Source organism: Cebidichthys violaceus, unplaced genomic scaffold, assembly GCF_023349555.1.
Source record: "Cebidichthys violaceus isolate CVI_PGR_0920_01 unplaced genomic scaffold, fCebVio1.0.p SCAF_32, whole genome shotgun sequence".
Classification (NCBI taxonomy): Eukaryota; Metazoa; Chordata; class Actinopteri; order Perciformes; family Stichaeidae; genus Cebidichthys; species Cebidichthys violaceus.
Genome location: NW_027176506.1, coordinates 2,618,311 through 2,643,434, shown reverse-complemented (window position 1 = coordinate 2,643,434; position 25,124 = coordinate 2,618,311). Strand labels below are relative to the sequence as shown.

General features: G+C 40.5%; 14 non-coding genes across 14 annotated transcripts; all 14 read right to left on the bottom strand.

The window, feature by feature from the left end:
• Positions 1-1,943: 1,943 nt before the first annotated feature.
• trnap-agg (transfer RNA proline (anticodon AGG)) lies at positions 1,944-2,015 on the bottom strand. The gene has a single exon. It is a non-coding gene; the product is annotated as a tRNA-Pro (tRNA).
• A 2,549-nt stretch (positions 2,016-4,564) lies between these two features.
• On the bottom strand, positions 4,565-4,636 carry trnap-agg (transfer RNA proline (anticodon AGG)). Its single transcript has one exon. It is a non-coding gene; the product is annotated as a tRNA-Pro (tRNA).
• A 584-nt stretch (positions 4,637-5,220) lies between these two features.
• trnap-ugg (transfer RNA proline (anticodon UGG)) lies at positions 5,221-5,292 on the bottom strand. Its single transcript has one exon. It is a non-coding gene; the product is annotated as a tRNA-Pro (tRNA).
• Positions 5,293-7,842: 2,550 nt separating this feature from the next.
• On the bottom strand, positions 7,843-7,914 carry trnap-agg (transfer RNA proline (anticodon AGG)). Its single transcript has one exon. It is a non-coding gene; the product is annotated as a tRNA-Pro (tRNA).
• A 584-nt stretch (positions 7,915-8,498) lies between these two features.
• On the bottom strand, positions 8,499-8,570 carry trnap-ugg (transfer RNA proline (anticodon UGG)). Its single transcript has one exon. It is a non-coding gene; the product is annotated as a tRNA-Pro (tRNA).
• Positions 8,571-9,478: 908 nt separating this feature from the next.
• Positions 9,479-9,550, bottom strand: trnap-agg (transfer RNA proline (anticodon AGG)). The gene has a single exon. It is a non-coding gene; the product is annotated as a tRNA-Pro (tRNA).
• Positions 9,551-10,134: 584 nt separating this feature from the next.
• Positions 10,135-10,206, bottom strand: trnap-ugg (transfer RNA proline (anticodon UGG)). Its single transcript has one exon. It is a non-coding gene; the product is annotated as a tRNA-Pro (tRNA).
• A 3,532-nt stretch (positions 10,207-13,738) lies between these two features.
• Positions 13,739-13,810, bottom strand: trnap-ugg (transfer RNA proline (anticodon UGG)). Its single transcript has one exon. It is a non-coding gene; the product is annotated as a tRNA-Pro (tRNA).
• Positions 13,811-15,704: 1,894 nt separating this feature from the next.
• trnap-ugg (transfer RNA proline (anticodon UGG)) lies at positions 15,705-15,776 on the bottom strand. The gene has a single exon. It is a non-coding gene; the product is annotated as a tRNA-Pro (tRNA).
• Positions 15,777-17,341: 1,565 nt separating this feature from the next.
• On the bottom strand, positions 17,342-17,413 carry trnap-cgg (transfer RNA proline (anticodon CGG)). The gene has a single exon. It is a non-coding gene; the product is annotated as a tRNA-Pro (tRNA).
• A 2,877-nt stretch (positions 17,414-20,290) lies between these two features.
• trnap-agg (transfer RNA proline (anticodon AGG)) lies at positions 20,291-20,362 on the bottom strand. The gene has a single exon. It is a non-coding gene; the product is annotated as a tRNA-Pro (tRNA).
• A 584-nt stretch (positions 20,363-20,946) lies between these two features.
• On the bottom strand, positions 20,947-21,018 carry trnap-ugg (transfer RNA proline (anticodon UGG)). Its single transcript has one exon. It is a non-coding gene; the product is annotated as a tRNA-Pro (tRNA).
• Positions 21,019-21,926: 908 nt separating this feature from the next.
• On the bottom strand, positions 21,927-21,998 carry trnap-agg (transfer RNA proline (anticodon AGG)). The gene has a single exon. It is a non-coding gene; the product is annotated as a tRNA-Pro (tRNA).
• Positions 21,999-23,564: 1,566 nt separating this feature from the next.
• trnap-cgg (transfer RNA proline (anticodon CGG)) lies at positions 23,565-23,636 on the bottom strand. The gene has a single exon. It is a non-coding gene; the product is annotated as a tRNA-Pro (tRNA).
• Between the last annotated feature and the right edge of the window lie 1,488 nt (positions 23,637-25,124).

Below are 25,124 nucleotides of genomic sequence, written 5' to 3'. Positions count from 1 at the left end.
CCCTGGACCACTCGCACCCAAGGCGAGAATCATAACCCTAGACCAACAAGCCATTAAAACTGCTCAACATTTGTTGTCTTCCTGACGAAATTCTCTATTGTTAGGCATGTGTATTAAGTCTTTTTCTCTTGGCATTAAAAAAAACTGAGTGTTCTGGTAAGAAGACGAAACAGCTACACTTTTATCAAGATTCTACCATACTGGTATGGGCACGACATTGGCTAAATTGTGGAAGAAAATTTACTTAAGGTACAAAGTTTTTGGCTCGCTTAATTAAACAGTCAAGATTAGCCAAACACAAATTCTGGGCTCCTGCAGGATTTGGACACAGGACCTCTGGCACCTGAAGCAACAATCAACCCCTAGACCAACGAGCCATTAAAACTGCTCAACGTTTTATGTCTTACTGACGAAATTCTCTATTGTTAGGCATGCGTGTTAAGTCGTTGTCTCTTGGTAATAAAAAAAATGCTGGGTGTTCTGCTAAGAAGACGAACCAGCTACACTTTTACTAAGTCTCTACCATACTGGTATTGGCATAACATTGGCTAAATTGTGGAAGAAAATTTACTTCAGGTACAAAGTTTTTGGCTCGCTTAATTAAACAGTCAACATTAGCCAAACACAAATTCTGGGCTCCTGGGTGATTTGGACACAGGACCTCTCGCACCCTAAGCGAGAATCATTCCCCTAGACCAACGAGCCATTGAAACACCTCAATATTTGATGTCTGCCTGATGAAATTCTTTATTGTTAGGCATGTGTATTAAGTCTTTTTCTCTTGGCATTAAAAAAAACTGAGTGTTCTGCAAAGAAGACGAACCAGCTACAATTTTACCAAGACTCTACCATACTGGTATGGGCAAGACATCGGCTAAATTGTGGAAGAAACGTTTTCTTAAGGTACAAAGTTTTTAACGCGCTCAATTAAACAGTAAACATTAGCCAAACACAAATTCTGGGATCGTCCGGTATTTGGACCCGGGACCTCTCGCACCCAAAGCGAGAATCATAACCCTAGACCAACGAGCCATTAAAACTGCTCAACGTTCGATGTCTTCCTGACGAAATTCTCTATTGTTACGCATATGTATTAAGTATTTGTCTCTTGGTAATAAAAAAATGCTGGGTGTTCTACAAAGAAGACGAACCAGCTACACTTTTGCCAAGACTCTACCATACTGGTATGGGCACGACATCGGCTAAATTGTAAAAGAAACGTTTTCTTAAGGTACAAAGTTTTTAGCTCGCTTAATTAAACAGTCAACATTAGCCAAACACAAATTATGGGCTCCTGCGGGATTTGGACCCGGGACCTCCGGCACCTGAAGCAACAATCAACCCCTAGACCAACGAGCCATTAAAACTGCTCAACGTTTTATGTCTTACTGACGAAATTCTCTATTGTTAGGCATGCGTGTTAAGTCTTTGTCTCTTGGTAATAAAAAAAATGCTGGGTGTTCTGCTAAGAAGACGAACCAGCTACACTTTTACTAAGTCTCTACCATACTGGTATTGGCATAACATTGGCTAAATTGTGGAAGAAAATTTATCTCAGGTACAAAGTTTTTGGCTCGCTTAATTAAACAGTCAACATTAGCCAAACACAAATTCTGGGCTCCTGGGGGATTTGGACCCAGGACCTCTCGCACAAGAAGCAAGAATCATACCCCTAGACCAACGAGCCATTGAAACTTCTCAACGTTTGATGTCTTCCTGACAAAATTCTCTATTGTTAGGCATGTGTGTTAAGTCTTTTTCTCTTGGTAATAAAAAAATGCTGGGTGTTCTGCTAAGAAGACGAACCAGCTACACTTTTACCAAGACTCTACCATACTGGTATGGGCACGACATCGGCTAAATTGTGGAAGAAACTTTTTCTTAAGGTACAAAGTTTTTAACGCGTTCAATTAAACAGTCAACATTAGCCAAACACAACTTCTGGGCTCGTCCGGGAATTGGACCCGGGACCTCTCGCACCCTAAGCGAGAATCATACCCCTAGACCAACGAGCCATTAAAACACCTCAACATTTGATGTCTGCCTGACGAAATTCTTTATTGTTAGGCATGTGTATTAAGTCTTTTTCCCTTGGCATTAAAAAAAAATGAGTGTTCTGGTAAGAAGACGAAACAATTACACTTTTACCAAGATTCTACCATACTGGTATGGGCACGACATTGGCTAAATTGTGGAAGAAACGTTTTCTTAAGGTACAAAGTTTTTGGCTCGCTTAATTTAATAGTCAACATTAGCCAAACACAAATTCTGGGCTCATCCGGGAGTTGGACCCTGGACCTCTCGCAACCAAGGCGAGAATCATAACCCTAGACCAACGAGCCATTAAAACCAGTTAAGGTTTGATGTCTGACTGACGAAATTCTCTATTGTTAGGCATGTGTATTAAGTCTTTGTCTCTTGGTAATAAAAAGATGCTGGGTGTTCTGCTAAGAAGATGAACCAGCTACATTTTTGTCAAGTCTCTACCATACTGGTATGGGCACGACATTGGCTAAATTGTGGAAGAAACGTTTTCGTAAGGTACAAAGTTTTTGGCTCGCTCAATTAAACAGTCAACATTAGCCAAACACAAATTCTGGGCTCGTCCGGGATTTGGACCCAGGACCTCTCGCACACACAGTGAGAATCATACCCGTAGACCACCGAGTCATTAAAACTGCTTAACGTTTGATGTCTTCCTGACGAAATTCTCTATTGTTAGGGATGTGTATTAAGTATTTGTCTATTGGTAATAAAAAAATGATGGGAGTTCTGCTAAGAAGACGAACCAGCTACACTTTTACCAAGACTCTACCATACTGGTATGGGCACGTCATCGGCTAAATTGTGGAAGAAACGTTTTCTTAAGGTGTAAAGTTTTTAACGCGCTCAATTAAACAGTCAACATTAGCCAAACACAAATTCAGGGCTCATCTGGAAACTGAACACGGGACCTCTCGCACCCTAAGCAAGAATCATACCCCTAGACCAACGAGCCATAAAAGCCATTTAAGGTTTGATGTCTGACTGACGAAATTCTCTATTGTTAGGCATGTGTATTAAGTCTTTGTCTCTTGGTAATAAAAAGATGCTGGGTGTTCTGCTAAGAAGATGAACCAGCTACACTTTTGCCAAGACTCTACCATACTGGTATGGGCACGACATTGGCTAAATTGTTGAAGAAAATTTACTTAAGGTACAAAGTTTTTGGCTCGCTTAATTAAACAGTCAACATTAGCCAAACACAAATTCTGGGCTCGTCCGGGAGTTGGACCCTGGACCTCTCGCACCCAAGGCGAGAATCATAACCCTAGACCAACGAGCCATTAAAACCAGTTAAGGTTTGATGTCTGACTGACGAAATTCTCTATTGTTAGGCATGTGTATTAAGTCTTTGTCTCTTGGTAATAAAAAGATGCTGGGTGTTCTGCTAAGAAGATGAACCAGCTACATTTTTGTCAAGTCTCTACCATACTGGTATGGGCACGACATTGGCTAAATTGTGGAAGAAACGTTTTCGTAAGGTACAAAGTTTTTGGCTCGCTCAATTAAACAGTCAACATTAGCCAAACACAAATTCTGGGCTCGTCCGGGATTTGGACCCAGGACCTCTCGCACACACAGTGAGAATCATACCCGTAGACCACCGAGTCATTAAAACTGCTTAACGTTTGATGTCTTCCTGACGAAATTCTCTATTGTTAGGCATGTGTGTTAAGTATTTGTCTCTTGGTATTTAAAAAATGCTGGGTGTTCTGCTAAGAAGACAAAACCAGCTACACTTTTACTAAGTCTCTACCATACTGGTATTGGCATAACATTGGCTAAATTGTGGAAGAAAATTTATCTCAGGTACAAAGTTTTTGGCTCGCTTAATTAAACAGTCAACATTAGCCAAACACAAATTCTGGGCTCCTGGGGGATTTGGACCCAGGACCTCTCGCACAAGAAGCAAGAATCATACCCCTAGACCAACGAGCCATTGAAACTTCTCAACGTTTGATGTCTTCCTGACAAAATTCTCTATTGTTAGGCATGTGTGTTAAGTCTTTTTCTCTTGGTAATAAAAAAATGCTGGGTGTTCTGCTAAGAAGACGAACCAGCTACACTTTTACCAAGACTCTACCATACTGGTATGGGCACGACATCGGCTAAATTGTGGAAGAAACTTTTTCTTAAGGTACAAAGTTTTTAACGCGTTCAATTAAACAGTCAACATTAGCTAAACACAAATTCTGGGCTCGTCCGGGAATTGGACCCGGGACCTCTCGCACCCTAAGTGAGAATCATACCCCTAGACCAACAAGCCATTAAAACTGCTTAACGTTTGATGTCTTCCTGACGAAATTCTCTATTGTTAGGCATGTGTGTTAAGTCTTTGTCTCTTGGTAATAAAAAAAACTGAGTGTTCTGCTAAGAAGACGAACCAGCTACACTTTTACCAAGACTCTACCATACTGGTATGGGTACGACATTGGCTAAATTGTGGAAGAAACGTTTTGTTAAGGTACAAAGTTTTTGACTCGCTTAATTTAACAGTCAGTATTAGCCAAACACAACTTCTGGGCTCGTCCGGGAATTGGACCCAGGACCTCTCGCACCCTAAGCGAGAATCATACCCCTAGACCAACGAGCCATTAAAACACCTCAACATTTGATGTCTGCCTGACGAAATTCTTTATTGTTAGGCATGTGTATTAAGTCTTTTTCCCTTGGCATTAAAAAAAAATGAGTGTTCTGGTAAGAAGACGAAACAATTACACTTTTACCAAGATTCTACCATACTGGTATGGGCACGACATTGGCTAAATTGTGGAAGAAACGTTTTCTTAAGGTACAAAGTTTTTGGCTCGCTTAATTTAATAGTCAACATTAGCCAAACACAAATTCTGGGCTCGTCCGGGATTTGGACCCGGGACCTCTCGCACACACAGTGAGAATCATACCCGTAGACCACCGAGTCATTAAAACTGCTTAACGTTTGATGTCTTCCTGACGAAATTCTCTATTGTTAGGCATGTGTGTTAAGTCTTTGTCTCTTGGTAATAAAAAAAATGCTGGTTGTTCTGCTAAGAAGACGAACCAGCTACACTTTTACTAAGTCTCTACCATACTGGTATGGGCACGACATTGGCTAAATTGTGGAAGAAACGTTTTCTTAAGGTACAAAGTTTTTGGCTCGCTTAATTTAACAGTCAACATTAGCCAAACACAAATTCTGGGCTCGTCCGGGATTTGGACCCGGGACCTCTCGCACCCAAAGCGAGAATCATACCCCTAGACCAACGAGCCATTGAAACTGCTTAACGTTTGATGTCTTCCTGACGAAATTCTCTATTGTTAGGCATGTGTGTTAAGTCTTTGTCTCTTGGTAATAAAAAAAACTGAGTGTTCTGCTAAGAAGACGAACCAGCTACACTTTTACCAAGACTCTACCATACTGGTATGGGCACGACATCGGCTAAATTGTGGAAGAAACGTTTTCTTAAAGTACAAAGTTTTTAACGCGATCAATTAAACAGTAAACATTAGCCAAACACAAATTCTGGGCTCGTCCGGTAATTGGACCCCAGACCTCTCGCACCCTATGAGAGAATCATACCCCTAGACCAACGAGCCATTAAAACTGCTTAACGTTTGATGTCTTCCTGACGAAATTCTCTATTGTTAGGGATGTGTATTAAGTATTTGTCTATTGGTAATAAAAAAATGATGGGAGTTCTGCTAAGAAGACGAACCAGCTACACTTTTACCAAGACTCTACCATACTGGTATGGGCACGTCATCGGCTAAATTGTGGAAGAAACATTTTCTTAAGTTATAAAGTTTTTAACGCGCTCAATTAAACAGTCAACATTAGCCAAACACAAATTCAGGGCTCGTCTGGAAACTGAACACGGGACCTCTCGCACCCTAAGCAAGAATCATACCCCTAGACCAACGAGCAATTAAAACCATTTAAGGTTTGATGTCTGACTGACGAAATTCTCTATTGTTAGGCATGTGTATTAAGTCTTTGTCTCTTGGTAATAAAAAGATGCTGGGTGTTCTGCTAAGAAGATGAACCAGCTACACTTTTGCCAAGACTCTACCATACTGGTATGGGCACGACATTGGCTAAATTGTTGAAGAAAATTTACTTAAGGTACAAAGTTTTTGGCTCGCTTAATTAAACAGTCAACATTAGCCAAACACAAATTCTGGGCTCGTCCGGGATCTGAACCCAGGACCTCTCGCACCCAAAGCAAAAATTATACCCCTAGACCAAGGAGCCTTTAAAAACTTCTCAATGTTTGATGTCTTTCTGAAGAAATTCTCTATTGTTAGGAATGTGTGTTAAGTATTTGTCTCTTGGTATTAAAAAAATGCTGGGTGTTCTGCTAAGAAGACGAAACCATCTACACTTTTACTAAATCTCTACCATACTGGTATGGGCACAACATTGGCTAAATTGTGGAAGAAAATTTACTTCAGGTACAAAGTTTTTGGCTCGCTTAATTAAACAGTCAACATTAGCCAAACACAAATTCTGGGCTACTGGGGGATTTGGATCCAGGACCTCTCGCACAAGAAGTAAGAATCATACCCCTAGACCAACGAGCCATTGAAACTTCTCAACGTTTGATGTCTTCCTGACAAAATTCTCTATTGTTAGGCATGTGTGTTAAGTCTTTTTATCTTGGTAATAAAAAAATGCTGGGTGTTCTGCTAAGAAGACGAACCAGCTACACTTTTGCCAAGACTACCATACTGGTATGGGCACAACATTGGCTAAATTGTGGAAGAAACGTTTTCTTAAGGTACAAAGTTTTTAACGCGGTCAATTAAACAGTAAACATTAGCCAAACACAAATTCTGGGCTCGTCCGGGAGTTGGACCCTGGACCACTCGCACCCAAGGCGAGAATCATAACCCTAGACCAACAAACCATTAAATCTGCTCAACATTTGTTGTCTTCCTGACGAAATTCTCTATTGTTACGCATGTGTATTAGGTATTTGTCTCTTGGTAATAAAAAAATGCTGGGTGTTCTGCTAAGAAGACGAACCAGCTACACTTTTACCAAGACTCTCCCATACTGGTATGGGCACGACATCGGCTAAATTGTGGAAGAAACGTTTTCTTAAGGTACAAAGTTTTTAGCTCGCTTAATTTAACAGTCAACAATAGCCAAACACAACTTCTGGGCTCGTCCGGGAATTGGACCCGGGACCTCTCGCACCCAAAGCAAGAATCATACCCCTAGACCAAGGAGCCTTTAAAAACTTCTCAATGTTTGATGTCTTCCTGACGAAATTCTCTATTGTTAGGAATGTGTGTTAAGTATTTGTCTCTTGGTATTTAAAAAATGCTGGGTGTTCTGCTAAGAAGACGAAACCAGCTACACTTTTACTAAGTCTCTACCATACTGGTATGGGCACGACATCGGCTAAATTGTGGAAGAAACTTTTTCTTAAGGTACAAAGTTTTTAACGCTTTCAATTAAACAGTCAACATTAGCCAAACACAAATTCTGGGCTCGTCCGGGAATTGGACCCGGGACCTCTCGCACCCTAAGTGAAAATCATACCCCTAGACCAACAAGCCATTAAAACTGCTTAACGTTTGATGTCTTCCTGACAAAATTCTCTATTGTTAGGCATGTGTGTTAAGTCTTTGTCTCTTGGTAATAAAAAAAACTGAGTGTTCTGCTAAGAAGACGAACCAGCTACACTTTTACCAAGACTCTACCATACTGGTATGGGTACGACATTGGCTAAATTGTGGAAGAAACGTTTTGTTAAGGTACAAAGTTTTTGACTCGCTTAATTTAATAGTCAACATTAGCCAAACACAACTTCTGGGCTCGTCCGGGAATTGGACCCAGGACCTCTCGCACCCTAAGCGAGAATCATACCCCTAGACCAACGAGCCATGAAAACACCTCAACATTTGATGTCTGCCTGACGAAATTCTTTATTGTTAGGCATGTGTATTAAGTCTTTTTCCCTTGGCATTAAAAAAAAAAGAGTGTTCTGGTAAGAAGACGAAACAATTACACTTTTACCAAGATTCTACCATACTGGTATGGGCACGACATTGGCTAAATTGTGGAAGAAACGTTTTCTTAAGGTACAAAGTTTTTGGTTCGCTTAATTTAACAGTCAACATTAGCCAAACACAAATTCTGGGCTCGTCCGGGATTTGGACCCAGGACCTCTCGCAGACACAGTGAGAATCATACCCGTAGACCACTGAGTCATTAAAACTGCTTAACGTTTGATGTCTTCCTGACGAAATTCTCTATTGTTAGGCATGTGTGTTAAGTCTTTGTCTCTTGGTAATAAAAAAAATGCTGGTTGTTCTGCTAAGAAGACGAACCAGCTACACTTTTACTAAGTCTCTACCATACTGGTATGGGCACGACATTGGCTAAATTGTGGAAGAAACGTTTTCTTAAGGTACAAAGTTTTTGGCTCGCTTAATTTAACAGTCAACATTAGCCAAACACAAATTGTGGGCTCGTCCGGGATTTGGACCCGGGACCTCTCGCACCCAAAGCCAGAATCATACCCCTAGACCAACGAGCCATTGAAACTGCTTAACGTTTGATGTCTTCCTGAAGAAATTCTCTATTGTTAGGCATGTGTGTTAAGTCTTTGTCTCTTGGTAATAAAAAAAACTGAGTGTTCTGCTAAGAAGACGAACCAGCTACACTTTTACCAAGACTCTACCATACTGGTATGGGCACGACATTGGCTAAATTGTTGAAGAAAATTTACTTAAGGTACAAAGTTTTTGGCTCGCTTAATTAAACAGTCAACATTAGCCAAACACAAATTCTGGGCTCGTCCGGGATCTGAACCCAGGACCTTTCGCACCCAAAGCAAAAATTATACCCCTAGACCAAGGAGCCTTTAAAAACTTCTCAATGTTTGATGTCTTTCTGAAGAAATTCTCTATTGTTAGGAATGTGTGTTAAGTGTTTGTCTCTTGGTATTAAAAAAATGCTGGGTGTTCTGCTAAGAAGATGAAACCATCTACACCTTTACTAAATCTCTACCATACTGGTATGGGCACAACATTGGCTAAATTGTGGAAGAAAATTTACTTCAGGTACAAAGTTTTTGGCTCGCTTAATTAAACAGTCAACATTAGCCAAACACAAATTCTGGGCTACTGGGGGATTTGGATCCAGGACCTCTCGCACAAGAAGTAAGAATCATACCCCTAGACCAACGAGCCATTGAAACTTCTCAACGTTTGATGTCTTCCTGACGAAATTCTCTATTGTTAGGCATGTGTGTTAAGTCTTTTTATCTTGGTAATAAAAAAATGCTGGGTGTTCTGCTAAGAAGACGAACCAGCTACACTTTTGCCAAGACTACCATACTGGTATGGGCACGACATTGGCTAAATTGTTGAAGAAAATTTACTTAAGGTACAAAGTTTTTGACTCGCTTAATTTAACAGTCAATATTAGCCAAACACAACTTCTGGGCTCGTCCGGGAATTGGACCCAGGACCTCTCGCACCCTAAGCGAGAATCATACCCCTAGACCAACGAGCCATTGAAACACCTCAACATTTGATGTCTGCCTGACGAAATTCTTTATTGTTAGGCATGTGTATTAAGTCTTTTTCCCTTGGCATTAAAAAAAAATGAGTGTTCTGGTAAGAAGACGAAACAATTACACTTTTACCAAGATTCTACCATACTGGTATGGGCACGACATTGGCTAAATTGTGGAAGAAACGTTTTCTTAAGGTACAAAGTTTTTGGCTCGCTTAATTTAACAGTCAACATTAGCCAAACACAAATTCTGGGCTCGTCCGGGATTTGGACCCAGGACCTCTCGCAGACACAGTGAGAATCATACCCGTAGACCACTGAGTCATTAAAACTGCTTAACGTTTGATGTCTTCCTGACGAAATTCTCTATTGTTAGGCATGTGTGTTAAGTCTTTGTCTCTTGGTAATAAAAAAAATGCTGGTTGTTCTGCTAAGAAGACGAACCAGCTACACTTTTACTAAGTCTCTACCATACTGGTATGGGCACGACATTGGCTAAATTGTGGAAGAAACGTTTTCTTAAGGTACAAAGTTTTTGGCTCGCTTAATTTAACAGTCAACATTAGCCAAACACAAATTGTGGGCTCGTCCGGGATTTGGACCCGGGACCTCTCGCACCCAAAGCGAGAATCATACCCCTAGACCAACGAGCCATTGAAACTGCTTAACGTTTGATGTCTTCCTGACGAAATTCTCTATTGTTAGGCATGTGTGTTAAGTCTTTGTCTCTTGGTAATAAAAAAAACTGAGTGTTCTGCTAAGAAGACGAACCAGCTACACTTTTACCAAGACTCTACCATACTGGTATGGGCACGACATCGGCTAAATTGTGGAAGAAACGTTTTCTTAAAGTACAAAGTTTTTAACGCGATCAATTAAACAGTAAACATTAGCCAAACACAAATTCTGGGCTCGTCCGGTAATTGGACCCCAGACCTCTCGCACCCTATGAGAGAATCATACCCCTAGACCAACGAGCCATTAAAACTGCTTAACGTTTGATGTCTTCCTGACGAAATTCTCTAATGTTAGGGATGTGTATTAAGTATTTGTCTATTGGTAATAAAAAAATGCTGGGTGTTCTGCTAAGAAGACGAACCAGCTACACTTTTACCAAGACTCTACCATACTGGTATGGGCACGTCATCGGCTAAATTGTGGAAGAAACGTTTTCTTAAGGTGTAAAGTTTTTAACGCGCTCAATTAAACAGTCAACATTAGCCAAACACAAATTCAGGGCTCGTCTGGAAACTGAACACGGGACCTCTCGCACCCTAAGCAACAATCATACCCCTAGACCAACGAGCCATAAAAGCCATTTAAGGTTTGATATCTGACTGACGAAATTCTCTATTGTTAGGCATGTGTATTAAGTCTTTGTCTCTTGGTAATAAAAAGATGCTGGGTGTTCTGCTAAGAAGATGAACCAGCTACACTTTTGCCAAGACTCTACCATACTGGTATGGGCACGACATTGGCTAAATTGTTGAAGAAAATTTACTTAAGGTACAAAGTTTTTGGCTCGCTTAATTAAACAGTCAACATTAGCCAAACACAAATTCTGGGCTCGTCCGGGATCTGAACCCAGGACCTCTCGCACCCAAAGCAAAAATTATACCCCTAGACCAAGGAGCCTTTAAAAACTTCTCAATGTTTGATGTCTTTCTGAAGAAATTCTCTATTGTTAGGAATGTGTGTTAAGTATTTGTCTCTTGGTATTAAAAAAATGCTGGGTGTTCTGCTAAGAAGACGAAACCATCTACACTTTTACTAAATCTCTACCATACTGGTATGGGCACAACATTGGCTAAATTGTGGAAGAAAATTTACTTCAGGTACAAAGTTTTTGGCTCGCTTAATTAAACAGTCAACATTAGCCAAACACAAATTCTGGGCTACTGGGGGATTTGGATCCAGGACCTCTCGCATAAGAAGTAAGAATCATACCCCTAGACCAACGAGCCATTGAAACTTCTCAACGTTTGATGTCTTCCTGACGAAATTCTCTATTGTTAGGCATGTGTGTTAAGTCTTTTTATCTTGATAATAAAAAAATGCTGGGTGTTCTGCTAAGAAGACGAACCAGCTACACTTTTGCCAAGACTACCATACTGGTATGGGCACGACATTGGCTAAATTGTGGAAGAAACGTTTTCTTAAGGTACAAAGTTTTTGGCTCGCTTAATTTAACAGTCAACATTAGCCAAACACAAATTGTGGGCTCGTCCGGGATTTGGACCCGGGACCTCTTACACCCAAAGCGAGAATCATACCCCTAGACCAACGAGCCATTGAAACTGCTTAACGTTTGATGTCTTCCTGACGAAATTCTCTATTGTTAGGCATGTGTGTTAAGTCTTTGTCTCTTGGTAATAAAAAAAACTGAGTGTTCTGCTAAGAAGACGAACCAGCTACACTTTTACCAAGACTCTACCATACTGGTATGGGCACGACATCGGCTAAATTGTGGAAGAAACGTTTTCTTAAAGTACAAAGTTTTTAACGCGATCAATTAAACAGTAAACATTAGCCAAACACAAATTCTGGGCTCGTCCGGTAATTGGACCCCAGACCTCTCGCACCCTATGAGAGAATCATACCCCTAGACCAACGAGCCATTAAAACTGCTTAACGTTTGATGTCTTCCTGACGAAATTCTCTATTGTTAGGGATGTGTATTAAGTATTTGTCTATTGGTAATAAAAAAATGCTGGGTGTTCTGCTAAGAAGACGAACCAGCTACACTTTTACCAAGACTCTACCATACTGGTATGGGCACGTCATCGGCTAAATTGTGGAAGAAACGTTTTCTTAAGGTGTAAAGTTTTTAACGCGCTCAATTAAACAGTCAACATTAGCCAAACACAAATTCAGGGCTCGTCTGGAAACTGAACACGGGACCTCTCGCACCCTAAGTAACAATCATACCCCTAGACCAACGAGCCATAAAAGCCATTTAAGGTTTGATATCTGACTGACGAAATTCTCTATTGTTAGGCATGTGTATTAAGTCTTTGTCTCTTGGTAATAAAAAGATGCTGGGTGTTATGCTAAGAAGATGAACCAGCTACACTTTTGCCAAGACTCTACCATACTGGTATGGGCACGACATTGGCTAAATTGTTGAAGAAAATTTACTTAAGGTACAAAGTTTTTGGCTCGCTTAATTAAACAGTCAACATTAGCCAAACACAAATTCTGGGCTCGTCCGGGATCTGAACCCAGGACCTCTCGCACCCAAAGCAAAAATTATACCCCTAGACCAAGGAGCCTTTAAAAACTTCTCAATGTTTGATGTCTTTCTGAAGAAATTCTCTATTGTTAGGAATGTGTGTTAAGTATTTGTCTCTTGGTATTAAAAAAATGCTGGGTGTTCTGCTAAGAAGACGAAACCATCTACACTTTTACTAAATCTCTACCATACTGGTATGGGCACAACATTGGCTAAATTGTGGAAGAAAATTTACTTCAGGTACAAAGTTTTTGGCTCGCTTAATTAAACAGTCAACATTAGCCAAACACAAATTCTGGGCTACTAGGGGATTTGGATCCAGGACCTCTCGCATAAGAAGTAAGAATCATACCCCTAGACCAACGAGCCATTGAAACTTCTCAACGTTTGATGTCTTCCTGACGAAATTCTCTATTGTTAGGCATGTGTGTTAAGTCTTTTTATCTTGATAATAAAAAAATGCTGGGTGTTCTGCTAAGAAGACGAACCAGCTACACTTTTGCCAAGACTACCATACTGGTATGGGCACGACATTGGCTAAATTGTGGAAGAAACGTTTTCTTAAGGTACAAAGTTTTTAACGCGCTCAATTAAACAGTAAACATTAGCCAACACACAAATTCTGGGCTCGTCCGGGATTTGGACCCAGGACCTCTCGCAGACACAGTGAGAATCATACCCGTAGACCACTGAGTCATTAAAACTGCTTAACGTTTGATGTCTTCCTGACGAAATTCTCTATTGTTAGGCATGTGTGTTAAGTCTTTGTCTCTTGGTAATAAAAAAAATGCTGGTTGTTCTGCTAAGAAGACGAACCAGCTACACTTTTACTAAGTCTCTACCATACTGGTATGGGCACGACATTGGCTAAATTGTGGAAGAAACGTTTTCTTAAGGTACAAAGTTTTTGGCTCGCTTAATTTAACAGTCAACATTAGCCAAACACAAATTGTGGGCTCGTCCGGGATTTGGACCCGGGACCTCTCGCACCCAAAGCGAGAATCATACCCCTAGACCAACGAGCCATTGAAACTGCTTAACGTTTCATGTCTTCCTGACGAAATTCTCTATTGTTAGGCATGTGTGTTAAGTCTTTGTCTCTTGGTAATAAAAAAAACTGAGTGTTCTGCTAAGAAGACGAACCAGCTACACTTTTACCAAGACTCTACCATACTGGTATGGGCACGACATCGGCTAAATTGTGGAAGAAACGTTTTCTTAAAGTACAAAGTTTTTAACGCGATCAATTAAACAGTAAACATTAGCCAAACACAAATTCTGGGCTCGTCCGGTAATTGGACCCCAGACCTCTCGCACCCTATGAGAGAATCATACCCCTAGACCAACGAGCCATTAAAACTGCTTAACGTTTGATGTCTTCCTGACGAAATTCTCTATTGTTAGGGATGTGTATTAAGTATTTGTCTATTGGTAATAAAAAAATGCTGGGTGTTCTGCTAAGAAGACGAACCAGCTACACTTTTACCAAGACTCTACCATACTGGTATGGGCACGTCATCGGCTAAATTGTGGAAGAAACGTTTTCTTAAGGTGTAAAGTTTTTAACGCGCTCAATTAAACAGTCAACATTAGCCAAACACAAATTCAGGGCTCGTCTGGAAACTGAACACGGGACCTCTCGCACCCTAAGCAACAATCATACCCCTAGACCAACGAGCCATAAAAGCCATTTAAGGTTTGATATCTGACTGACGAAATTCTCTATTGTTAGGCATGTGTATTAAGTCTTTGTCTCTTGGTAATAAAAAGATGCTGGGTGCTCTGCTAAGAAGATGAACCAGCTACACTTTTGCCAAGACTCTACCATACTGGTATGGGCACGACATTGGCTAAATTGTTGAAGAAAATTTACTTAAGGTACAAAGTTTTTGGCTCGCTTAATTAAACAGTCAACATTAGCCAAACACAAATTCTGGGCTCGTCCGGGATCTGAACCCAGGACCTCTCGCACCCAAAGCAAAAATTATACCCCTAGACCAAGGAGCCTTTAAAAACTTCTCAATGTTTGATGTCTTTCTGAAGAAATTCTCTATTGTTAGGAATGTGTGTTAAGTATTTGTCTCTTGGTATTAAAAAAATGCTGGGTGTTCTGCTAAGAAGACAAAACCATCTACACTTTTACTAAATCTCTACCATACTGGTATGGGCACAACATTGGCTAAATTGTGGAAGAAAATTTACTTCAGGTACAAAGTTTTTGGCTCGCTTAATTAAACAGTCAACATTAGCCAAACACAAATTCTGGGCTACTGGGGGATTTGGATCCAGGACCTCTCGCATAAGAAGTAAGAATCATACCCCTAGACCAACGAGCCATTGAAACTTCTCAACGTTTGATGTCTTCCTGACGAAATTCTCTATTGTTAGGCATGTGTGTTAAGTCTTTTTATCTTGATAATAAAAAAATGCTGGGTGTTCTGCTAAGAAGACGAACCAGCTACACTTTTGCCAAGACTACCATACTGGTATGGGCACGACATTGGCTAAATTGTGGAAGAAACGTTTTCTTAAGGTACAAAGTTTTTGGCTCGCTTAATTTAACAGTCAACATTAGCCAAACACAAATTCTGGGCTCGTCCGGGATTTGGACCCAGGACCTCTCGCAGACACAGTGAGAATCATACCCGTAGACCACTGAGTCATTAAAACTGCTTAACGTTTGATGTCTTCCTGACGAAATTCTCTATTGTTAGGCATGTGTGTTAAGTCTTTGTCTCTTGGTAATAAAAAAAATGCTGGTTGTTCTGCTAAGAAGACGAACCAGCTACACTTTTACTAAGTCTCTACCATACTGGTATGGGCACGACATTGGCTAAATTGTGGAAGAAACGTTTTCTTAAGGTACAAAGTTTTTGGCTCGCTTAATTTAACAGTCAACATTAGCCAAACACAAATTGTGGGCTCGTCCGGGATTTGGACCCGGGACCTCTCGCACCCAAAGCGAGAATCATACCCCTAGACCAACGAGCCATTGAAACTGCTTAACGTTTGATGTCTTCCTGACGAAATTCTCTATTGTTAGGCATGTGTGTTAAGTCTTTGTCTCTTGGTAATAAAAAAAACTGAGTGTTCTGCTAAGAAGACGAACCAGCTACACTTTTACCAAGACTCTACCATACTGGTATGGGCACGACATCGGCTAAATTGTGGAAGAAACGTTTTCTTAAAGTACAAAGTTTTTAACGCGATCAATTAAACAGTAAACATTAGCCAAACACAAATTCTGGGCTCGTCCGGTAATTGGACCCCAGACCTCTCGCACCCTATGAGAGAATCATACCCCTAGACCAACGAGCCATTAAAACTGCTTAACGTTTGATGTCTTCCTGACGAAATTCTCTATTGTTAGGGATGTGTATTAAGTATTTGTCTATTGGTAATAAAAAAATGCTGGGTGTTCTGCTAAGAAGACGAACCAGCTACACTTTTACCAAGACTCTACCATACTGGTATGGGCACGTCATCGGCTAAATTGTGGAAGAAACGTTTTCTTAAGGTGTAAAGTTTTTAACGCGCTCAATTAAACAGTCAACATTAGCCAAACACAAATTCAGGGCTCGTCTGGAAACTGAACACGTGACCTCTCGCACCCTAAGCAACAATTACACCCCTAGACCAACGAGCCATAAAAGCCATTTAAGGTTTGATATCTGACTGACGAAATTCTCTATTGTTAGGCATGTGTATTAAGTCTTTGTCTCTTGGTAATAAAAAGATGCTGGGTGTTCTGCTAAGAAGATGAACCAGCTACACTTTTGCCAAGACTCTACCATACTGGTATGGGCACGACATTGGCTAAATTGTTGAAGAAAATTTACTTAAGGTACAAAGTTTTTGGCTCGCTTAATTAAACAGTCAACATTAGCCAAACACAAATTCTGGGCTCGTCCGGGATCTGTACCCAGGACCTTTCGCACCCAAAGCAAAAATTATACCCCTAGACCAAGGAGCCTTTAAAAACTTCTCAATGTTTGATGTCTTTCTGAAGAAATTCTCTATTGTTAGGAATGTGTGTTAAGTATTTGTCTCTTGGTATTAAAAAAATGCTGGGTGTTCTGCTAAGAAGATGAAACCATCTACACTTTTACTAAATCTCTACCATACTGGTATGGGCACAACATTGGCTAAATTGTGGAAGAAAATTTACTTCAGGTACAAAGTTTTTGGCTCGCTTAATTAAACAGTCAACATTAGCCAAACACAAATTCTGGGCTACTGGGGGATTTGGATCCAGGACCTCTCGCACAAGAAGTAAGAATCATACCCCTAGACCAACGAGCCATTGAAACTTCTCAACGATTGATGTCTTCCTGACGAAATTCTCTATTGTTAGGCATGTGTGTTAAGTCTTTTTATCTTGGTAATAAAAAAATGCTGGGTGTTCTGCTAAGAAGACGAACCAGCTACACTTTTGCCAAGACTACCATACTGGTATGGGCACGACATTGGCTAAATTGTGGAAGAAATATTTTCTTAATGTACAAAGTTTTTGGCTCGCTTAATTCAACAGTCAACATTAGCCAAACACAAATTCTGGGCTCGTCCGGGATTTGGACCCGGGACCTCTCGCACCCGAAGCGAGAATCATACCCCTAGACCAACGAGCCATTAAAACCAGTTAAGGTTTGATGTCTGACTGACGAAATTCTCTATTGTTAGGCATGTGTATTAAGTCTTTTTCTCTTGGCATTAAAAAAAACTGAGTGTTCTGCTAAGAAAACGAACCAGCTACACTTTTACCAAGACTCTACCATACTGGTATGGGCACGACATTGGCTAAATTGTGGAAGAAACGTTTTCTTAATGTACAAAGTTTTTGGATCGCTTAATTGTACAGTCAACATTAGCCAAACACAAATTCTGGGCTCGTCCGGGAATTGGACCCCAGACCTCTCGCACCCTAAGAGAGAACCATACCCCTAGACCAACGAGCCATTAAAACTGGTTAACGTTTGATGTCTTCCTGACGAAATTCTCTATTGTTAGGCATGTATATTAAGTATTTGTCTATTGGTAATAAAAAAATTATGGGAGTTCTGCTAAGAAGACGAACCAGCTACACTTTTACCAAGACTCTACAATACTGGTATGGGCACGTCATCGGCTAAATTGTGGAAGAAACGTTTTCTTAAGGTATAAAGTTTTTAACGCGCTCAATTAAACAGTCAACATTAGCCAAACACAAATTCAGGGATCGTCCGAAAACTGAACCCGGGACCTCTCGCACCCTAAGCAAGAATCATACCCCTAGACCAACGAGCCATTAAAACTGCTTAACGTTTGATGTCTTCCTGACGAAATTCTCTATTGTTACGCATGTGTGTTAAGTATTTGTCTCTTGGTAATAAGAAAATGCTGGGTGTTCTGCAAAGAAGACGAACCAGCGACACTGTTGCCAAGAGTTCACCATACTGGTATGGGCACGACATCGGCTAAATTGTGGAAGAAACGTTTTCTTAAGGTACAAAGTTTTTAGCTCGCTTAATTTAACAGTCAACAATAGCCAAACACAACTTCTGGGCTCGTCAGGGAATTGGAGCCGGGACCTGTCGCACCCTAAGCAAGAATCATACGCCTAGACCAACGAGCCATTAAAACACCTCAACATTTGATGTCTTCCTGACGAAATTCTTTATTGTTTGGCATGTGTATTAAGTCTTTTTCTCTTGGCATTAAAAAAAACTGAGTGTTCTGCTAAGAAGATGAACCAGCTACACTTTTGCCAAGACTCTACCATACTGGTATGGGCACGACATTGTCTAAATTGTTGAAGAAAATTTACTTAAGGTACAAAGTTTTTGGCTCGCTTAATTAAACAGTCAACATTAGCCAAACACAAATTCTGGGCTCGTCCGGGATCTGAACCCAGGACCTCTCGCACCCAAAGCAAAAATTATACCCCTAGACCAAGGAGCCTTTAAAAACTTCTCAATGTTTGATGTCTTTCTGAAGAAATTCTCTATTGTTAGGAATGTGTGTTAAGTATTTGTCTCTTGGTATTAAAAAAATGCTGGGTGTTCTGCTAAGAAGACGAAACCATCTACACTTTTACTAAATCTCTACCATACTGGTATGGGCACAACATTGGCTAAATTGTGGAAGAAAATTTACTTCAGGTACAAAGTTTTTGGCTCGCTTAATTAAACAGTCAACATTAGCCAAACACAAATTCTGGGCTACTGGGGGATTTGGATCCAGGACCTCTCGCACAAGAAGTAAGAATCATACCCCTAGACCAACGAGCCATTGAAACTTCTCAACGTTTGATGTCTTCCTGACAAAATTCTCTATTGTTAGGCATGTGTGTTAAGTCTTTTTATCTTGGTAATAAAAAAATGCTGGGTGTTCTGCTAAGAAGACGAACCAGCTACACTTTTGCCAAGACTACCATACTGGTATGGGCACAACATTGGCTAAATTGTGGAAGAAACGTTTTCTTAAGGTACAAAGTTTTTAACGCGGTCAATTAAACAGTAAACATTAGCCAAACACAAATTCTGGGCTCGTCCGGGAGTTGGACCCTGGACCACTCGCACCCAAGGCGAGAATCATAACCCTAGACCAACAAACCATTAAATCTGCTCAACATTTGTTGTCTTCCTGACGAAATTCTCTATTGTTACGCATGTGTATTAGTTATTTGTCTCTTGGTAATAAAAAAATGCTGGGTGTTCTGCTAAGAAGACGAACCAGCTACACTTTTACCAAGACTCTCCCATACTGGTATGGGCACGACATCGGCTAAATTGTGGAAGAAACGTTTTCTTAAGGTACAAAGTTTTTAGCTCGCTTAATTTAACAGTCAACAATAGCCAAACACAACTTCTGGGCTCGTCCGGGAATTGGACCCGGGACCTCTCGCACCCAAAGCAAGAATCATACCCCTAGACCAAGGAGCCTTTAAAAACTTCTCAATGTTTGATGTCTTCCTGACGAAATTCTCTATTGTTAGGAATGTGTGTTAAGTATTTGTCTCTTGGTATTTAAAAAATGCTGGGTGTTCTGCTAAGAAGACGAAACCAGCTACACTTTTACTAAGTCTCTACCATACTGGTATGGGCACGACATCGGCTAAATTGTGGAAGAAACTTTTTCTTAAGGTACAAAGTTTTTAACGCTTTCAATTAAACAGTCAACATTAGCCAAACACAAATTCTGGGCTCGTCCGGGAATTGGACCCGGGACCTCTCGCACCCTAAGTGAAAATCATACCCCTAGACCAACAAGCCATTAAAACTGCTTAACGTTTGATGTCTTCCTGACAAAATTCTCTATTGTTAGGCATGTGTGTTAAGTCTTTGTCTCTTGGTAATAAAAAAAACTGAGTGTTCTGCTAAGAAGACGAACCAGCTACACTTTTACCAAGACTCTACCATACTGGTATGGGTACGACATTGGCTAAATTGTGGAAGAAACGTTTTGTTAAGGTACAAAGTTTTTGACTCGCTTAATTTAACAGTCAACATTAGCCAAACACAACTTCTGGGCTCGTCCGGGAATTGGACCCAGGACCTCTCGCACCCTAAGCGAGAATCATACCCCTAGACCAACGAGCCATGAAAACACCTCAACATTTGATGTCTGCCTGACGAAATTCTTTATTGTTAGGCATGTGTATTAAGTCTTTTTCCCTTGGCATTAAAAAAAAAAGAGTGTTCTGGTAAGAAGACGAAACAATTACACTTTTACCAAGATTCTACCATACTGGTATGGGCACGACATTGGCTAAATTGTGGAAGAAACGTTTTCTTAAGGTACAAAGTTTTTGGTTCGCTTAATTTAACAGTCAACATTAGCCAAACACAAATTCTGGGCTCGTCCGGGATTTGGACCCAGGACCTCTCGCAGACACAGTGAGAATCATACCCGTAGACCACTGAGTCATTAAAACTGCTTAACGTTTGATGTCTTCCTGACGAAATTCTCTATTGTTAGGCATGTGTGTTAAGTCTTTGTCTCTTGGTAATAAAAAAAATGCTGGTTGTTCTGCTAAGAAGACGAACCAGCTACACTTTTACTAAGTCTCTACCATACTGGTATGGGCACGACATTGGCTAAATTGTGGAAGAAACGTTTTCTTAAGGTACAAAGTTTTTGGCTCGCTTAATTTAACAGTCAACATTAGCCAAACACAAATTGTGGGCTCGTCCGGGATTTGGACCCGGGACCTCTCGCACCCAAAGCGAGAATCATACCCCTAGACCAACGAGCCATTGAAACTGCTTAACGTTTGATGTCTTCCTGAAGAAATTCTCTATTGTTAGGCATGTGTGTTAAGTCTTTGTCTCTTGGTAATAAAAAAAACTGAGTGTTCTGCTAAGAAGACGAACCAGCTACACTTTTACCAAGACTCTACCATACTGGTATGGGCACGACATTGGCTAAATTGTTGAAGAAAATTTACTTAAGGTACAAAGTTTTTGGCTCGCTTAATTAAACAGTCAACATTAGCCAAACACAAATTCTGGGCTCGTCCGGGATCTGAACCCAGGACCTTTCGCACCCAAAGCAAAAATTATACCCCTAGACCAAGGAGCCTTTAAAAACTTCTCAATGTTTGATGTCTTTCTGAAGAAATTCTCTATTGTTAGGAATGTGTGTTAAGTGTTTGTCTCTTGGTATTAAAAAAATGCTGGGTGTTCTGCTAAGAAGATGAAACCATCTACACCTTTACTAAATCTCTACCATACTGGTATGGGCACAACATTGGCTAAATTGTGGAAGAAAATTTACTTCAGGTACAAAGTTTTTGGCTCGCTTAATTAAACAGTCAACATTAGCCAAACACAAATTCTGGGCTACTGGGGGATTTGGATCCAGGACCTCTCGCACAAGAAGTAAGAATCATACCCCTAGACCAACGAGCCATTGAAACTTCTCAACGTTTGATGTCTTCCTGACGAAATTCTCTATTGTTAGGCATGTGTGTTAAGTCTTTTTATCTTGGTAATAAAAAAATGCTGGGTGTTCTGCTAAGAAGACGAACCAGCTACACTTTTGCCAAGACTACCATACTGGTATGGGCACGACATTGGCTAAATTGTTGAAGAAAATTTACTTAAGGTACAAAGTTTTTGACTCGCTTAATTTAACAGTCAATATTAGCCAAACACAACTTCTGGGCTCGTCCGGGAATTGGACCCAGGACCTCTCGCACCCTAAGCGAGAATCATACCCCTAGACCAACGAGCCATTGAAACACCTCAACATTTGATGTCTGCCTGACGAAATTCTTTATTGTTAGGCATGTGTATTAAGTCTTTTTCCCTTGGCATTAAAAAAAAATGAGTGTTCTGGTAAGAAGACGAAACAATTACACTTTTACCAAGATTCTACCATACTGGTATGGGCACGACATTGGCTAAATTGTGGAAGAAACGTTTTCTTAAGGTACAAAGTTTTTGGCTCGCTTAATTTAACAGTCAACATTAGCCAAACACAAATTCTGGGCTCGTCCGGGATTTGGACCCAGGACCTCTCGCAGACACAGTGAGAATCATACCCGTAGACCACTGAGTCATTAAAACTGCTTAACGTTTGATGTCTTCCTGACGAAATTCTCTATTGTTAGGCATGTGTGTTAAGTCTTTGTCTCTTGGTAATAAAAAAAATGCTGGTTGTTCTGCTAAGAAGACGAACCAGCTACACTTTTACTAAGTCTCTACCATACTGGTATGGGCACGACATTGGCTAAATTGTGGAAGAAACGTTTTCTTAAGGTACAAAGTTTTTAACGCGCTCAATTAAACAGTCAACATTAGCCAAACACAAATTCAGGGCTCGTCTGGAAACTGAACACGTGACCTCTCGCACCCTAAGCAACAATTATACCCCTAGACCAACGAGCCATAAAAGCCATTTAAGGTTTGATATCTGACTGACGAAATTCTCTATTGTTAGGCATGTGTATTAAGTCTTTGTCTCTTGGTAATAAAAAGATGCTGGGTGTTCTGCTAAGAAGATGAACCAGCTACACTTTTGCCAAGACTCTACCATACTGGTATGGGCACGACATTGGCTAAATTGTTGAAGAAAATTTACTTAAGGTACAAAGTTTTTGGCTCGCTTAATTAAACAGTCAACATTAGCCAAACACAAATTCTGGGCTCGTCCGGGATCTGTACCCAGGACCTTTCGCACCCAAAGCAAAAATTATACCCCTAGACCAAGGAGCCTTTAAAAACTTCTCAATGTTTGATGTCTTTCTGAAGAAATTCTCTATTGTTAGGAATGTGTGTTAAGTATTTGTCTCTTGGTATTAAAAAAATGCTGGGTGTTCTGCTAAGAAGATGAAACCATCTACACTTTTACTAAATCTCTACCATACTGGTATGGGCACAACATTGGCTAAATTGTGGAAGAAAATTTACTTCAGGTACAAAGTTTTTGGCTCGCTTAATTAAACAGTCAACATTAGCCAAACACAAATTCTGGGCTACTGGGGGATTTGGATCCAGGACCTCTCGCACAAGAAGTAAGAATCATACCCCTAGACCAACGAGCCATTGAAACTTCTCAACGATTGATGTCTTCCTGACGAAATTCTCTATTGTTAGGCATGTGTGTTAAGTCTTTTTATCTTGGTAATAAAAAAATGCTGGGTGTTCTGCTAAGAAGACGAACCAGCTACACTTTTGCCAAGACTACCATACTGGTATGGGCACGACATTGGCTAAATTGTGGAAGAAATATTTTCTTAATGTACAAAGTTTTTGGCTCGCTTAATTCAACAGTCAACATTAGCCAAACACAAATTCTGGGCTCGTCCGGGATTTGGACCCGGGACCTCTCGCACCCGAAGCGAGAATCATACCCCTAGACCAACGAGCCATTAAAACCAGTTAAGGTTTGATGTCTGACTGACGAAATTCTCTATTGTTAGGCATGTGTATTAAGTCTTTTTCTCTTGGCATTAAAAAAAACTGAGTGTTCTGCTAAGAAAACGAACCAGCTACACTTTTACCAAGACTCTACCATACTGGTATGGGCACGACATTGGCTAAATTGTGGAAGAAACGTTTTCTTAATGTACAAAGTTTTTGGATCGCTTAATTGTACAGTCAACATTAGCCAAACACAAATTCTGGGCTCGTCCGGGAATTGGACCCCAGACCTCTCGCACCCTAAGAGAGAACCATACCCCTAGACCAACGAGCCATTAAAACTGGTTAACGTTTGATGTCTTCCTGACGAAATTCTCTATTGTTAGGCATGTATATTAAGTATTTGTCTATTGGTAATAAAAAAATTATGGGAGTTCTGCTAAGAAGACGAACCAGCTACACTTTTACCAAGACTCTACAATACTGGTATGGGCACGTCATCGGCTAAATTGTGGAAGAAACGTTTTCTTAAGGTATAAAGTTTTTAACGCGCTCAATTAAACAGTCAACATTAGCCAAACACAAATTCAGGGATCGTCCGAAAACTGAACCCGGGACCTCTCGCACCCTAAGCAAGAATCATACCCCTAGACCAACGAGCCATTAAAACTGCTTAACGTTTGATGTCTTCCTGACGAAATTCTCTATTGTTACGCATGTGTGTTAAGTATTTGTCTCTTGGTAATAAGAAAATGCTGGGTGTTCTGCAAAGAAGACGAACCAGCGACACTGTTGCCAAGAGTTCACCATACTGGTATGGGCACGACATCGGCTAAATTGTGGAAGAAACGTTTTCTTAAGGTACAAAGTTTTTAGCTCGCTTAATTTAACAGTCAACAATAGCCAAACACAACTTCTGGGCTCGTCAGGGAATTGGAGCCGGGACCTGTCGCACCCTAAGCAAGAATCATACGCCTAGACCAACGAGCCATTAAAACACCTCAACATTTGATGTCTTCCTGACGAAATTCTTTATTGTTTGGCATGTGTATTAAGTCTTTTTCTCTTGGCATTAAAAAAAACTGAGTGTTCTGCTAAGAAGATGAACCAGCTACACTTTTGCCAAGACTCTACCATACTGGTATGGGCACGACATTGTCTAAATTGTTGAAGAAAATTTACTTAAGGTACAAAGTTTTTGGCTCGCTTAATTAAACAGTCAACATTAGCCAAACACAAATTCTGGGCTCGTCCGGGATCTGAACCCAGGACCTCTCGCACCCAAAGCAAAAATTATACCCCTAGACCAAGGAGCCTTTAAAAACTTCTCAATGTTTGATGTCTTTCTGAAGAAATTCTCTATTGTTAGGAATGTGTGTTAAGTATTTGTCTCTTGGTATTAAAAAAATGCTGGGTGTTCTGCTAAGAAGACGAAACCATCTACACTTTTACTAAATCTCTACCATACTGGTATGGGCACAACATTGGCTAAATT